Consider the following 17771-nt stretch of genomic DNA (forward strand, 5'->3'; position numbering starts at 1 on the left):
GTCCAACAGGAATTAGTTTTAGACCAACACTCCATATAAGCTTGAAATTGATACACAAGCTAAATATAAACTGTTACATCTTATAACAAATTAAATTAGCAAGGAAGATAATACATTTCATAGCTATGGATAGGGAAAAAGTTCATAATCATACAAGGTAGAGAATCACAGAAGATAAAATGGACTTTTTTGATTAATTAAAATTGAAAAGCTTCTGCACAAACAAAATAAATAGTTACAATTAGAAGTGAAAAAGCAGGAAAAATTCTTTGCATTGAATTTCTCTGATATCCAAGATATGTTAAGAATTGATTCAAATACATAAGAACAAGATCCATTCCCCCATAGATCAATGGTCAAAGGACACGAAAAGGAAGTTTTCAAAGGAAGAAACTGAAACTGTCAACAACCATATGGAAAAAATACTCCACATCACTAATAATGACAGAAAAAGCAATAAAAACAAATCAACCGGGACAGCTAGAGGGCACAGTGGATAAGCACTGGCCCTGGATTTAGGAGGACCTGAATTCAAATCCGACCTCAGACACTTGACACTCACTAGCTGTGTGACCCTGGGCAAGTCACTTAACCCTCAATGCCCTACAAAAAATCCCCCCAAAAACAAAACAAAAACAAATCTACCTCAGAGATACTGTATTGGCAAAGATAATAAACAAGGGGAAATGCCAGTTGTTGGTGTGGATGAGGGAGGACAAACACACTAATGCATCGTTGGTGGAGCTGTGAATTGGTCCAGTTATTCTAGAAAGTAGTTTGGAACTATACCCAAAAAGTCACATCTCTTGACCCAAGGATACCATGACTAGACCTATACCCTGAAGAAATCAAAGAGGAAAAGAACCTAGGTACAAAAATATTTTAAAGAAGAGAGGCAGGCAGTGCTTAGCACAATAGAAATATCTTTAGACTTGCAATCAGCACCAATTCCTAGTTGTGTCATTTGCTATTCACGCAACTGGTGGTAAGAATTTGGCCAAATCATTCCATCTTTCTGAGCCTCAGCTTCCTCCTTTATACAGCAAGCATAATAATATCTGCCTTGCAAATCTCTTGGGGAGCTGGGGGTGGAGAGGGGGGAAGGGCAGAAGGGTGTTTGTATAATGAGAAATCTAGAAAATGTAAGCAATTACTCTTGATAATCTGAAAAGGCTCCTATCTTTCTCAACATTGCATTAATTAGAGAGGTCTCCCCCAAACCCTTAACATGATACTTCTCTTGCAGATTTTATTGATATCTTCTGTTTTTTTTTATATTATTGTTATTATATTATTATTGATATTTTCTGTTTTTATATCACTTAGACTTCTTTCCTGTGTCCTTCCCCATTTCCCTCTCTCAGAAAGCTATCTCTTATAACAAAGATTTTAAAAAATAAATAGGTAAAACAGAAAAATCTAGCAAAGCTGAATAATAAAAACAATAATAGTTAGCATTTACATAGCCATAGCATTTATTATGTCCCAGGTACTGTGCAAAGTGCTTTACAATTATTCTATCATTTGACTCTCAACAACGACCCTGGGAAGTAGGTGCTATTATTATCCCCATTTTACAAAAGGAAAAACTGAGGCAAAGAGAGGTTAAGTGACTTGCCCAGGGTCACACAGCTAGTAAGTGTCTAAGGTGAGATTTGGACTTGTCTTCCTGACTCCAGGACCAGCACTATATGCACGTGGCCACCTAGCTTTCCCTCCACTTTTCCCATGCTTCCCTGTATTCACCATGTTTGTTGTTTCTTATAACACAGTGATATTCCAATACATTCATGTACCACAATTTGTTTAACCATTCTCCAGTTAATGAGTACTTATTTCCAGTTTTTTGCTATCACTGAAAGTGCTACTATAAATATTTTGAATACTATCTTTCACCAGTCAACCCAGGGCAACTAGGTGGTGCAGTGGATAAAGCACCAGCCCTGGATTCAGGAGGACCTGAGTTCAAATCCGGCCTCAGACACTTTACACTTACTAGCTGTGTGACCCTGGGCAAGTCACTTAACCCTCATTGCTCTATAGGAAAAAAAAGAAAAGAACAGTTAACCCTTTGCTCAACAAGTGCTCCTCAAATGGTTTTTTCTATTCCCTCAAAACAACAATCTCTTTATGCCCTAGATCATATAAAGAAGTTGGTAAGAAAAAAAAGCACTAATCTTAGAATCAGAATAATAGCATTCAAGTCCCAAGTCTGGTACTTTTTAGCTGTATTCTTCTGGCCAAGTCATTCAGCCACTCTTTCCTTCATTTTCCTTAGCTCTAAAATATATTACTAAATCCCAGAGTTGTGTGGAAAACACTTTGTAAATCTTCTATTGATAGACATAAATTTAAGTTACTACTGTTATTGTTGATCAAGATGCACAGAGTGTCCTTAAAGTGCTAGGGAACAATAATTACAGCACAGTCACTGCCCCAGGAGCTGACATTCTTACCAGAGATGCTGGAAAACAGAGTTCTTATCCAAGACCAAGAACATCTATGTTAGTATTAAGGGTATCCTGGCATGATTTGTGTCCCTGTTCCAGAAACAAGGTTAAGTAAAAGTACATCATCCCCAGGCTAACAAGAACTATAACAAAGATTTAAGAGCTGTCTTTTTATGTCTTTTACCTTAGTGTTAGCTTCAAAACCTAGTTAGGCTCACTGAGATAGCAGAGAAATATATTTGTCATTATTTGGCAACCAACCTAGAGCTTATGTATACATGTGTTATGTGAAGGCTAAGGGGCACCTTTCTCCTAAGAAGCTCCTGCTCTGGAGTCACTTGGAGTGAGTTCAGTTCTAACACTTAAAAGAGAGTCAGGCTTTTGTCATACTGTCTGGCACAGTGACCCCACCCAAGAGTTCTAAGGAAAACCCTAAAATAAAACTTGAGGAACTACTAATTAAGATGTGCAGGGGGGCAGCTAGGTGGTGCAGTGGATAGAGCACCAACCCTGGATTCAGGAGGACCTGAGTTCAAAACCGACCTCAGACACTTAACGCTACCTGTGTGACCCTGGGCCAGTCACTTAACCCCAATTGCCTAAAAAAAAAAAATGTGCCAGGTTCCAAGGGGATGCAGCCCCTGTGTAGAACACCTAAGAAAAGCTCCAAATGAAATATTTTTTTTTAAAAAACAGACCCTGAGTTCCTCTATGCCATGTAGGATGACACAAGAAGACCTCTGGCTCTAAGCCTCCACTTCAATAGTAAGAGATAGTTCCAGGAGACCAGGCCCATGCCAGGCCCATGACTGGTACCTGGAGTTGCCCTAGAGGATGAGTATAAAGCTAGAACAATCTCTGGGAGCCCTAATTCTAGACCTAAGCCTGAAGCTATAGATCTCTGGATAAGCAACTATACAGCAAATCAGGTAGACCTTGGATCAGGGATCTGGGAATGTCCCAAGAAATCCCATAACACTAGCTAGATCTGGGCCGGGATACCTTAGAGGACTAAGCATGAAGTCCCAAATCTCTAGTAGGTGAATGCACAAGGAGACTATTGTTGTTTATAAGAATAAACCCCAAAATCTGAAATAGTTTTAGAAAGAAATTTTTTAGGTTATTTGGTAAAGAGAAAAAATTGGAAAAAAGGGGTGGTTCCCTTGACATGTCTTTGTGAGGTTACATTATAGAGAATTCAGAAAAGGGTATAAGGACATTTGCCTGATTTGCCTCACAGGCAGCAGGAAGTCTCCATTTTGAGATATATATCATCAGCCAAGTCAATCACCTGGTGGGATCTAAGCATTCCTTACAACCATCTAGAAGACCTCTACAATAAGCATTTAGGGTTAGACAATTTTCTAGCCACAGAAAACTAGGTTCAAACAATATTAATAAATGATAAATAATAATCCATATTATCAGGGCCAACAACACTTATTCGGTCATGTCTGACACTTTGTGACTCCTTTTAGAGTTATCTTTGCAAAGATACTGGAGTCATTTGCCATTTCCTTCTGCAAATAGGTTAAGTGACCTCCCCAGGTTTCACAGCTACTAAGTGTCTGAGGTCAGATTTGAACTCAGGTTCTTCTGACTCCAGGCCCAGGGCTCTATCCACTGAACCACCTACCTACATAGGGCCAACAATACTATTGGAAAAATCTATAAAGGGAAGCTCTATGCTTCAGTAAAAGGCAGAACTTGTCATCAACACCACTTCCAGCTCCCAAATGCAGGCCACTACTTCAGTCCCAATCTAGGACTGTGAAAGAAGGCAAGACTTTGCCCCAGGTAGCCTCCTCTTCAAAGACCAATGAATTCTATACAATAGCAGAGGCAGGACTTAGGCTTTGAATAACATTGGTTTGTTCCCAGAATGCAGCAGGAAGCAAAACGTCACCTCATAAAAGTACCTGAGAAGACATAGCCTGGCCCTGGTACAAAGACCTAATCCAAGATTGGAAGTGGTAGACATTGGAAAATATGGGGTATGGGATGGGGGGGGGGATAAGGGAGACAATATGTACTGTAATAAAGAGATAATTTAATTAAATCCCAGGATAAAATTCCATAGGAAGAAAATAATTAAAATAACTATAAGTAGAGAATCAGAAGAAAAGAACAGATTGGTCAGAAAGACTGCAAAAATGGATGGAAGAAATTAAAGAAGTACTGAAACAAAAGATTAAAAATGGATTTGAGTACTTGGAATAAAAATAAGTAGCTTAGAGCAAAAAATGGATAACCTTATCCAAATAGTCAACAACTTGAAAAAACAAAATGGAGTAAACAAATTCAGTGATTCAACAGAGCAACAAAGAATATAAAACCAAAATTCATAGGCTGAAAAACGATAAAAACAAGTGAGTTTTCTATTATCAAAAATAACAAACCTGGAAAATAAGATGAGGAAAACAAAACAAAAAAATCACTGGACCCCCCCCAAAAAAATATGGCCTGTATGCCATATTTTAGGTAATCAGCAAAAAGAGAAAGAATAGAAAGAATTTTAGTCATCTCTTTAAAGAAACCCTAAGTTGAACACATCCAGAAATATCATAGCCAAAATGCTATGTTAGGGTTAGACAATTTTCAGTCAGAAAATTTTCAGTCAGAGAAAGAATACTGCAAATGTTCAGGAAAAAGGAACCACAGGGGGCAGCCAGGTGGCACAGTGGATAAAGCACCGGCCCTGGATTCAGGAGGGCCTGAGTTCAAATCTGGCCTCAGACACTTGACACTTACTAGTTGTGTGATCCTGGACAAGTCACTTAACCCTCATTGCCCCACCCCCACCCCCCCAAAAAAAGGAACCACAGTCAGAATCACACAAAAATTTTTCAGCAACAAGTATTAAAAAAAGGAAATCTTGGAACATGAGATACCAAAAGTTAAAAGAAAAAGGCTTACAATTGAGAGCAATTTATCCTGTACAATCAAGTCTAAATCTATAGGAGGAAAAAAAATTGTATCTTTAATAGAAATTTTTCAAGGATTCCTGCTGAGAAAACTAGAGTTAGAATATTTTAAACAAAAACAAAGGAGACAAGAGAAACCTGGAAAGGTAACTAATTGTTTAAAAGTAATTTGAAAGTGCTAAATAATAATTATTTACAACTTAACAGGATGGAAAGAGATCATTGTCCTTTCAAAACCTCACTGTCTTTAAAAGATAACAAGATAAAGACAAACTCAGAGCTGTGTTGAAATTTTATACTAGTTTGTCCAATTTGAGAGAGTAAGGAGAAAGGATGGAAAAAAAAGAATATAGTAGGAAAAAATGAAAGAATGAATAGCATTTACTGAGAGCTTACTATATGAAAAGCACTGTACTAAGCACTGGGGGTGCAAATAGATAAGTAAGCTAGTCCCTGTTCTCAAGGAGTTCAGTAAGGAGGTTCCATCTACAAGTCAGATATAAAGGCTTCTAATGATCTTTAGGGTGCAGTAACAAAGCAGAGGGTAATTTGTCTTTTAAAAAGTCATTCCCATTGATAAAACCACATCTATTTCTGATGCCAAACCATTTAACTGTGCCAAAGAACTTGGTGGAAGAACTTCGTTTTCTTTAGTAGCTGTGGCTACCGAGGAGGTAGGGGCTACAGCATCTACAGAGGTAGTTGGTAGAATGCTTCTCTGTAAATGTAGCTGCTTCTTCTGAAAAATGAGAGTTGTAGATGGTGGTTGAGGTCCATTCTGGCTCTATGGACAGTTCTATGATATCGTGACCCAGGTATGCATTATTCACTTCCAAGAAGTAACATTAAAAACATGATCAAGGACATGTGGCACAGTGGAAAGAACAACACAAGGGCTTAAAGAGGTTGCTAAGACAATGGAGGGAGTGCCCGCACATATGAGATCATAAACTTGTCTCCCTCTCAAGCAAGAATAACTGCCTTGGAGGCCTGACATCTGCTGTATGTTGTAAGTTTCCTCTTCTCCATTCACTGTGTGAGAAACTGTCATATGACTCATGAGAATCACCAGTTGAAGAAGCTGAAACTGTTTGGCCTGACCCTGCTTCCTATTGAGGCTGTGTGAGCAGAACTGTGCTTGGACACACTGCCTCACTGCAATGCAAAAGTGGACAAAATTTGCCTCTCTCATCCTTCCTGACCCTCCCCCAAAGCTCCCTCCCAGGGGTTTTAAAAACAGCTTCCTCTCATAGTCATCATGGGACAGGGAGAATGGGACAGAACATTACCTGTCCCCCTTTTCTTTACAGAAGAGTAAACAAAAGTCTCAGAGGACAGGATCAAAGTCATTAGCTACCGCTGAGGATCAGAGTAACTTTGACCCTCATTTGGAATGATCCACTCTGACCATAATGATGCAATGTGAAATCAACATTCTATCTGAACTGTCTTTTTTTTTTTTTTAAATATTCCCCCCTCAAACTCTGAGGAGGCCTTCTTTGCCTCACTTGCCTTCTAAAAAAGATAAAACTTTACTTTGCTCTATATTTCTTCAGGGAATATGAATGAGCCTTACTTTTACCTATAATTTAGAAGGTTATCGATTTCTTATTTTATTTTGTTCCCCCACCCCCAGCTGTTTGTAACTGAAGAATGGAGAGAGCTTTTTATAATTCTCTGTAGCTTTTAGGGTGGTTAAATAGTACAAGGGCACACAGAGTAATAAAAGCCTCCTTTTCAGGAAGTGAAAGTAAAGGAACTGAGTGGGTTCCAATGATAGCCCCAGGTGTGTTACAACATCACCAAGACCTGCTTTAGTACTCTAATAACCCAGGGCTTGTTATTAATACAGTAATTACTACTAATAAACACACCTTGAAGTTATAAAGGCTCTTTTTTCCAAGAAGCTACAGGTGCTCACTATATATGGTTTTAATTATCCTCTTAAAATCCTAGAAAGGTAGGTAACAAAGTAGGTGCTATTATGGATCCCCTGCCTTTCCCCCCACCATGTCCCCCCCAAAAAACCCACCCTTTACAAATAAGTGAACTCAATAGAATAGAGAAAGTCATTGACTCAGGCAAGATCACATTGATAATCAGCAGTGGAAGCAAGAAAACAATTTTGATTTCCATGACTCCTGGTTCTCTGTGCTTAGATCAAGTTATATGGACCTGGATTCTGCCTCTTGGCTTTAAGGGTATTTAATCAAAGGTACTAGACCCTTCCTTCACCCCCCCACACCCCCACACCCCCCCACCCCTTTGTCTATATGACCCGTGCCAAGGGTAGGGTAGCAAAATTAACTTCTGAGTTCAATATGAGTGAGTCCTATAGAAATATAGATCACTCAGGCAAAACCAAAATATTGAACAACATCAATAAGCAAAACAACTTCAGTCCAAAACAATCATATTTGCTGTATGGGTGGCCCTAAATCCTAGGATAATTAGTCAGACCCTTTAGCACTTTCCTAAACTCTGCAAAAGAAGACACAGGCATAAGGATCATTTTATATCTGGGCTTCTCGACCTTTGGACATGGACATCTCTGGTAATCTGATGAAGCTTCTGGACCCTTTCTCAGAAGGGTTTTGAACGCATAAAATTACAAAGGAGGCCAAATATATTGAAATAGTTAACCCAACATTCCTAAACAAGTATATAAACTCCAATCAAGGACCCTTGGATTAGAGCCTAACTTAATCAAACTCTCAGCAAGACGTTTCCTGATTTGGGATTAAGTCCTGCTATTTGGAGGCTGCATTCAATTGGGATATCATTCAAATTTAAGGCTTCATAAATCAGAGCTTTGTTGAAACTGATTCTCAAACTTCCAAATTACAGTATCTTTTACCCCTTAGATCCATTATTCTTCCATATATTCCTAGAGTGTAAAAAGTGGAATTGATCTGCCTCCTTAAATTATCTCCCTCTTACAATCTTACTCTTCCATTTCCCAAGTAGTTTATGACCAAAGACATAATAGGGTGAGGTTACCTGAATTTTTCTTCAGGACACTGAATTGAGAGACTGCAGACATCCAGAGTTCAGTATCTAAATTAGTAAGGATGATTGGTTAAAATAGGAAGCTATGAAATAGTGGGCTAGAGCCTAGCAGTGAATGTTTGATTTGTATACCTATTTGATATACCTATATACCCAGAGTCCCATAAAAACTTCTTGGGCACAAAGTGATCTCGAGTAGAAAAAGTTAAAGAAGCCCTGGGCTAAAGTAAGGTTCTCTCCTATCCTTCCTTCCTCATTTCCCCTCCATGCCATAGTCTTACCAGCAACAACCTGAATTGGTACCCTAGGGTCTGAATCTATTTTCCAAAGGAGTGTCACTAAGTGTCCCTAAGTGCAGTTTGTACCACTTAACCCACATACAAAAATTACTAGACACAGCTCTTCATATGGTTGCCTTGTTTTCTCCCCTCCTTATCTCACTCTCCCATTAGGTACAAGCTGTCTCACTCTTTAGATAGTACTCTCTTTGAGGGCAAGGATTGTTTTCTCTTTTCATACAGGTACTTGGCCAAGTGTAAGGACTTAATAAATGATTGTTAATTGATTGGTGTGATGAACACTGAGGGTTTGTATGAGTTATGAGTAGATTAAAGATTTTCTCCAGGGCAGTTGGGTGGGGCAGTGGGTAGAGCACTGGCCCTGGATTCCGTAGGACTTGAGTCCAAATCCAGCCTCAGACGCTTGACACTTACTCGCTATGTGACCCTGGGCAAGTCACTTAACCCCAATTGCCTCACCAAAAACAAAAATTTAAAAAAACAAGATTTTCTCCAGGGGATCAAAAGATTACTTTAAAAAAAAAAGTTCTGCAAATTACTTAAGAGTTCCTCTAGGACACTAAATAATTCCCCAGTGGCTAAACCAGCTAGTACCCCTCCAAAAATGGGGATGCATTTGCTTATTGACATCATCTGGCTCCAGGATGCATTTTCAGTATATTTTGATTTGAAAAATGTTTACAAGCACTTTTAGTTTAGCTCAAACTACACTGCTGACATATGTCACTTTAGTCTTGTTCCACTATAAGAAAGCTAAGCATGAAGATAGACAAGGGTCTTTGGCCCTTTTTAAAAGTTCCTAAGTTACCAGGTTGTTGTGCTTACCAGCATTTATTTGCCTCATTAGCTAATTACCTTGCTGAGTATTTAACCCAAGTTCCAGCTCTAGTAAAGGCTACTTACTGGCAAAATCAATACATTTTCAATTAGACACCTGGCATTAACTTCCGTAACTATGTACTATCTGTGCTGCCTTGCTTTAACTCCATCAAGGAGATGGAAAAGTGTTTGTTTTTTCTTCACTTAGTTGTTACTTTTCTCTTCAGTGGGAGCCAAGGGAAGATGAGATCTACTCTGCTTATTTATAGAAGAGATGAACATGGAGAACCCGAGGGTGGATAGAGAAGGAAAACTACTGGATAAAAGACAGTGGTATATTCTGCATGAGAAAGAGCATTGGATTTGGAGTTGGGTACAAATCGGAATTTTGTATTTACTAGCTATGTGACTTTGGACAAGCTATAATGTCTCTGGACCTCAGATCCCTTATCTGGAAAATTATATTTTTGTTTGCTTTTGCGGGGCAATGGGGGTTAAGTGACTGCCAGGGTCACACAGATAATAAGTGTCAAGTGTCTGAGGCCAGATTTGAACTCAAGTACTCCTGAATCCAGGGCTGGTGCTTTATCCACTGTGCCACCTAGCTGCCCCCTTATCTGGAAAATTGTAAGAGTTGAACTAGATGATTTCTGAAGTCTCTCCTAGTTCTGAACGTATGATCTTATGTTACTTTGAAGCAGTTCTTAAGCAAGGGTATGCTAGAGCCAGCTCCTACTGGCTTTCAAGAGCTAAGTGATAAATTTTCAGTCTGAACATTTATATGTCAGAAATTGAGAAATGCTACAAATTAAGGCTTGATTTATTGTTTGTTGTCTAGACTTAGGAACATGGTAGAAAAACTATTAACAATGCAGATTAAATTTAAAAGTATATTTATAGGGGGGCAGCTAGGTGGTGCAGTGAATAAAGCACCGGCCCTGGATTCAGGAGGACCTGAGTTCGATTCTGGCCTCAGACACTTGACACTAGCTGTGTGACCCTGGGCAAGTCACTTAACCCTCATTGCCCCATGCCAAAAAAAAAAAAGTGTATCTATACATTTTCTTTTCAGATAAGTGGTTTGTTAAATTATTATTCCCCACAACCCAGTCATAAGCCATATTCAGACGGTTGTATCTACTTTTATGAAATAGTCTGTAATGATGTGTGATAATTATGGAAGTTTAGGGTTCTTTAAAGAGAAGAATAAAGATATTGGTTCTTCCAGTTTAAGCTATTTAACTCTTCACTAGTAATGAGTTCAGTCTCGAGAACAAGATTACCTCTCCAAAGAAGGCCAAAGAAATTTTCAAGAGGACAGGCCAAGGAAGACAGACCCTTGCTACTCCGTTCCCCCCTCTCCATTCACTCTACCTCTCCAAGGCTTCACCACCCTTCTCTTCCTCCCCAGGAGAAAAGCAGAGAAAATGCAAGTTACCTTCAGATAGCTTGTAAATGTCCAATTTCCCTATTGGTCAATTCAATCTTTTTTTTTCCTTTTTTTTTTTTTTTAGTGAGGCAATTGGGGTTAAGTGACTTGCCCAAGGTCACACAGCTAGTGAGTGTTAAGTGTCTGAAGCTGGATTTGAACTCAGGTACTCCTGACTCCAGGGCCGGTGCCCTATCCACTGCTCCACCTAGCTGCCCCGTCAATTCAATCTTGAAAAGATTTCCACAAGTATAAAGAGACTTCATCAATTAATTAATTTTCTCTAAGTTTTAGACCCAATGAATGTAGAATCATGAAGATGCCAAATACCTATCTACCAAGAATATGGAAAAATGTGCCTTATTCCTTAATCTTTCTGGGAATAAAATTTATCTGGGAATAAGCACATCATATGACTCCTCCACTCATTTTCTAGTATATGTAAAGAGTAAAAGTGAAATATAAATTGTCTGTTAATGCTTCCCTAGTTACCCTCTTCTATTTATATAGACTTCGAACTCTTTTTCTAGGCATTAATGCTTTTGTGGGAGGCTACAGTAAGGAGAAACTTAAAACAGTTAGCTAGAGATGTGATCAATAGCTGTTAAATAAAAAAATGAGTTTTGGTCTTAGGGGGTCTTTTCTGTTTCTGTTGACTGACCTTTAAAACTTATGCAGGGGCTGAAAATAAAAGCAATTGGGGAAATCCTGCATTTGCATTTAACATCAGTCACTGAAGTTTCCAGAGATAAACAATTGGTAGAAATGCATTCTATTATACATAATATTGCTTCCTATATTCCCTCAGAGTCATTTGCAGTCAAACCAGAACATTCTATTGTATACTGATAGGTTTCACCAAATAGGTAAGTCATTATTTAAGTAGGTCTGGTAAGAAATGGGATAAATCTAAATGGAAGCAGATATGCAGGGAAAGGTGACCTTTATTGGTCCAACAGTTTTCTCTGCTCGAAGGGTGTTTAGAGGAGCCCTGCCAAGTTTGTTAGGCCTTAACAATTCACTATACCACTAAAGTAATTCCTTTTCATGGGTTCTATCTTAAATATAACAACATTTGTTTTGCTTAACCAATGTTTGCTGCAATTCCAAATGCTTTGAATTAAATTTAACATTGCAGTTCATTCTTCAAGGGCATGAGTAAAAGGGATAAAATAGAAGCAATGCTGTTTGTGAAGGGTGCTGGAGAGGTTCAGAGAACATGAATAGGGAAGCTAGGTGGTACAGTGTATAGAGCACTGGCCCTGGATTCAGGAGGACCTGATTTCAAATCTGGCCTCAGACACTTGACACTTACTAGCTGTGTGACCCTTGGCAAGTCACTTAACCCCCATTGCCCCACCAAAAAAAAACCACAAAAAAACCCCAGAGAACATGAATGGTGACGTGCATGCCATACCATGAGCACTGAAGGAATGGGATATTTAGAATTTAACCCTCAATCTATGGGTTGTTTTTGTTTTTATTTTTTTGGACTGGTTTTTGTTTTGTTTTGTTTTTGTGGGGCAATGAGGGTTAAGTGACTTGCCCCAGGGTCACACAGCTAGTAAGTGTCAAGTGTCTGGGGCCAAATTTGAACTCAGGTCCTCCTGAATCCAGGGCCAATGCTTTATCTACTGCACCACCTAGTTGCCCCTCTAGAACACTTTTAACTGTAATACTTTGCCTCCTACCATAAGACCATTGTGCTCCCTGATAGGTTGCTTCTTCAAATCCTTTTCTAGTCACTCAGACCTAGTGCTTTGTTCCTCTTTAGCTGTACTCCATGGAATGTATGTGATTTGTAATAATGGACTCTGGGTTTCCATGTACTTGCTGGTTGTCCTTGTGTCACCTATCAGTTGATCATCCAGCATTTATTAACACCTCCTTTTTGCCAGGCACAAAGTGCCAGCTAAATGCTGGAAGAAAGCCATAAGCCATCATGTTTCAGAACCAGTTTGCTGCTCTGCTCCCTACTGTCAATGTCAAAACCTATGGATTTCTAATAATCTAGTCCCTGTTGGCAGCAACCTCATGTGTCCCAGAGCCCTTTCTTGGGGCACAACAATTGCATACTGTTCTTCTATACACCTTCCAGTCCCATCTCTCCTTCCAATGGCATTTGCCTGATTCATGTCCATCACTTTAGGTTCAGTGTTGGAATAAAATGAAACACTGACAAATCATTCAACAGTTAATAAAAAGAAGTTCTCTTAACCATAACATAGAAAAACAATTCAAACAAGGATATTGTAATAATGAGTTTGCATAGATAGAACACCCACTCCACTCCTCTCCTCCATAAGGTTTTTTAAAATTAAATTTATTATCATTTTTTCAAATTCTAAACTTAAGCACAAAAAAAGAACACATTGCAGAAAATAAAAAGAAAATTTTATATGAAATTGGGGATCTTGTGCATGTACAGAGTGCTTCAGATGGCATCTCTCCAAAAGGAGGAAACTAGTGAGCCTGCTTCTGAGAGTGTTCTACTTCAGCAAAGATCCTCTGAACATATGATTGATTAGTGTTTTAATCACAGTTCTTAAATCTTTCTAAGCTTCTTTTCTTTACATTGTTGTCCTTCTATAAAATGTTCTCTTGGTTCTCTTTATTTCATACTTTGTTAGCTCATGCTATCCAGGATTCTCTGAAATTCTTTCCACATTTATTACAGGATAATAACGTCCAATTACATCTATATACCACAACTTGGATTTAGACTGAAAGATACCCCAGGGTAAGCCCCAAGGAAGACAGCAATCTCAGAACAAGTTTAATTAAAGCATTTGAGGGGGAAAATGTCCTGTCCCTAAGAACAAGAGTACCTAGAAGAATGAAACAAGATATACAAAATGGAATATCTAGGGAAGAAAGAATGGCAAACAAAATTGACACCTTAGATCAAACCATGGAAAATCTCATCCAAAAAATTGAATTTGTTCTGGAAAATTAGAATGAGCCATACAAAGCAACAATTTAGACAACCAAACCATGATCCCTTTGATCCAGCAATACCACTATAGGTCTGTATCCCAAAGATATCATAAAAAAAGGGGAAAGGTCCTACATGTGCAAAAATATTTAGAGCAGCCCTTTTCATGATGGCAAAATATTGGAAATTGAAGGAATGCCCATCAATTGGGGAATGGCTGAACAAGCTATGGTATACGAATGTAATGGAATACTATTGTGCAATAAGAAATGATGAACAGGTAGATTTCAGAAAAACATGGAAAGACTTGTATGAACTGATCCAAAGTGAAATGAGCAGAACAGAAAAACATTATACAGAGTATCATCAACATTGTGTGATGATCAACTATGAATGACTCAGCTCTTCTCAGCAACACTGTGATCCAAGACAAGTACAAAGGATTCACAAAGGAAAATGCCATACACATCCAGATAAAGAACTAATGGACTCAGGGGCAGCTAGATAGCACAGTGGATAAAGCACCAGCCCTGGATTCAGGAGGACCTGAGTTCAAATCTGGCCTCTGACACTTGACACTAGCTGTGTGACCCTGGGAAAGTCACTTAACCCCCATAGCCCCACAAAAAAAAAAAAGAAAGAAAGAAAGAAAGAAAGAAAGAAAGAACTAATGAACTCAATCCAGATTGAAGCATATTTTTTCACTTGCTTTATTCTTTTTCATGTTTTTTTTTCCTTTTGATCTGTTTCTTCTTTCACAACTGTGATTAATAGAGAAATACATTCTACATGATAACATATGTAAAACCTATATCAAGTTGCTTACCATTTTTGGAAGAGGGGAAAGTAGAGGAGAGGGAAAGATTTGGAACTCAAAATCTTGTAAAAATGAATGCCAAAAATAGTTTTTATGTGTAATTGGAAAAAATACTATTAAAAACAGCTTAATAGGACAATAATAAAATATTAAAACAAAATCACAAAACAGTAGGCAATAGAATATAATAAATATTTGACCTAGAAAACAGACCAAGGAGAGAATTATCAGATTATCTGAAAAATCATTACCACCCCCCCCCAAAAAAAGCCTAGACACTAGATTTCAATAAATTATAAATGAACATTGATTAGAACTAGAAAGGAATGATCAATCACTTTCTGAAAGAAATCCCAAGATAAAAACTCTCGGGAATACTATAGCCCAACTTTGGAGTTTTAGGTCAAATTTTTAAAAAAATACTAAAAGCAGGTAAAAAGAAAGGGTTCAACTATCAAAGAACCAAGGTATGAATCACACAATATTTTGCAACTATCACTTAAAAGGAGAATAGAAACTGGAATCGGATATTCCAAAAGGTAACAGATTACAACCTTACAGCCAAGAATAACCTATTTAATAAAACTATCTATAATTCCAGAGTGGAAAGAGGTAAAGGAGGTGCAGAATGGACCTCTGATGAAATAGAGAATTTCTAAGCTGCTGTTTGTCCTTCCTTTTCTTTTTCTTTTTCTTTTTTTCTTTTTTTTTTTTTTGGTGAGGCAATTGGGATTAAGTGACTTGCCCAGGGTCACACAGCTAATAAGTGTCAAGTGTCTGAGGCCAGATTTGAATTCAGGTCCTCCTGAATCCAGGGCCAGTGCTTTATCTTACAGCACCACCTCGCTGCCCCTGAGTTTTTGAATTCTTAAGCTGAAAATAGGAATAGCTTTGTCACCAGAAGTGCTGGCTGATATAAGAAGTATCAAGATGTATTCCCAATGTTGATGTTAGACATTGATGGTCATGTGGAAGGAAATTCAATGTGTGCATTGTTGAAAGGAGAGTCAGTGCTGTGAGTCAGCTCAAACTATGCTTGTTAGAATTTGTGCATTTACCCTGGACAAGTCACTTAACCCCAACTGCCTCACTAAAAAAACAAAACAAAAAAACCAAAAAAAGAATCTGTTTATTTGTTTATTAGAGTCATTGTTTTCATCAGAACCTGCATTTATGAAGCAGTGTCAGAGTTGTTTGGGACATGCAACATGTATTCATGGAAAGAGGTGGGGAGGGGAGAGGGATTTGTGAATGAGTATTGGGGCACTGAAGCCCCAGTAGTTTGTGAAATATTATCAGCATCTATTAAGGCTGCAGTGAATGTGAGGATGTAGATGCATTTATTTGAAAGCTTGGCTTGTGTTTTTGTTCTTAGCACCCTTCTTTCTCCATGTAACAATACCATTAGGGAATTGTGATGTGGAATTCTATCACATAGCATATGCAAATGACAAGTTTCTGAGCTCCCTATACTTTCTACAAAGAAAGAGAAAGTTTTCAAAGTTAAGAAGATCTAGGACCTACATATGATAGATAGCCATATGACAATTATAAGAAATACAGACATCTCAAAAACTCATCAAAACACCTCAAAGGTACTCCAAGTCAAACCCATTCTTCACATCAACAAAAAAATAGAACTAGAACACTTACTCTCTGTTTTCCCTACACCTCAAGAACTAAAATTATCTAAATGTTGTGGTCCAATATATAACTCACATAACTTTTTTGTCTTCAACCTATACAAGATTGAAGACCAATAAAAACACAGGAGATGGTCCAATAACAACAACATTGTACTGCTGAGTACAATGAATATGCAAGAGCTTGTAAATATAAAAGAATATAATTTAAAACCCCTTATAATAATAGTGCCATAGCCTATAATATAATTGCATCTGTTACTAAAGAATTAGGGTGGTTTTACACTGTCATTCCTAAACCTTGTCAACACCATAAGCCTAGTCATGCCTTATGGGAGTAGTATTGCTTTTTTAGGAGATACAGAGAATAAGTGATGAAGGTTTAAATGTATTTAATTTCAAAGGCACTAAGATTATAAACCATTAAAAATAAGTATTCATTAAAGTAATGGTAACTATAATAAATCTTACATAGAATTTTAGAACTCATACATTCATTCATCCACTTAGAATTATAAAGGACCTAAAAAAAAGTTCCCTAAAAATAAGATGTAACCACCTCCATAGACAATATATATAATCCTGAGGCTCAAAGGGCAAGGGAACAGAGCGCACAATGTTGTTTAGGCCCTTACCGTCAGGCCTGTGAATGTCTAAACCACCAAGGGAATATTTTTCTTTCTTTCTTTTTTTTTTTTTTGGTGAGGCAATTGGAGTTAAGTGACTTGCCCAGGGTCACACAGCTAGTAAGTGTTAAGTGTCTGAGGCCAGATTTGAACTCAGGTCCTCCTGAATCCAGGGCTGGTGCTTTATTCACTGTACAACTTAGCTGCCCCGGGAATTTTTTTAATGATAGAAATGCTTTAGACTGTTCCAATGTGATATAGTTAGAACTATCAGAGAATTAAGTGGCTTTTATATTTTTTCACGTGGATAACATTGTGTTACAAAGGAAAAGATAGTCACTGGCTTTGGAGTCAGAGGAAATGGGTTCAAATTCTGACTCTCCTACCAACTACCTATATGACCTTAGAGAAATCATTTAACTTCAGTTTTCTTATCTATGAAATGAAGGGATTACATTTAAATGTGATCCTGTGATATTTGGCTTTTTCCAGATTGGCTCTCATAACCTATTATGTAATACTATGGAGCACAGAGTAATGAAAAACCTAATGGCTAGGTATGTTAGATTTCACCTCTCCCCCAGGGTTCTCTGGTACCCAGGCAGTGTCTGGCCTCTTCTCAAATATGGCCAGACTTCTTCCCCCTGCAAACATTGTTCCCCGAAATCGTAGGTGGCTGGTGCCCTGAACCCAGCTCCATTAGCCACTAACAGTCAGATTAGCTTTTACACAGAAATATTTACTTTAGAAAGTAAAATCACAAATATACACACTTACTCCCTCAACACATGGGAGGCAAAATACCCCCACATACACACAC

This window comes from Dromiciops gliroides, chromosome 3 (assembly GCF_019393635.1).
Source record: "Dromiciops gliroides isolate mDroGli1 chromosome 3, mDroGli1.pri, whole genome shotgun sequence".
NCBI classification, from domain to species: domain Eukaryota; kingdom Metazoa; phylum Chordata; class Mammalia; order Microbiotheria; family Microbiotheriidae; genus Dromiciops; species Dromiciops gliroides.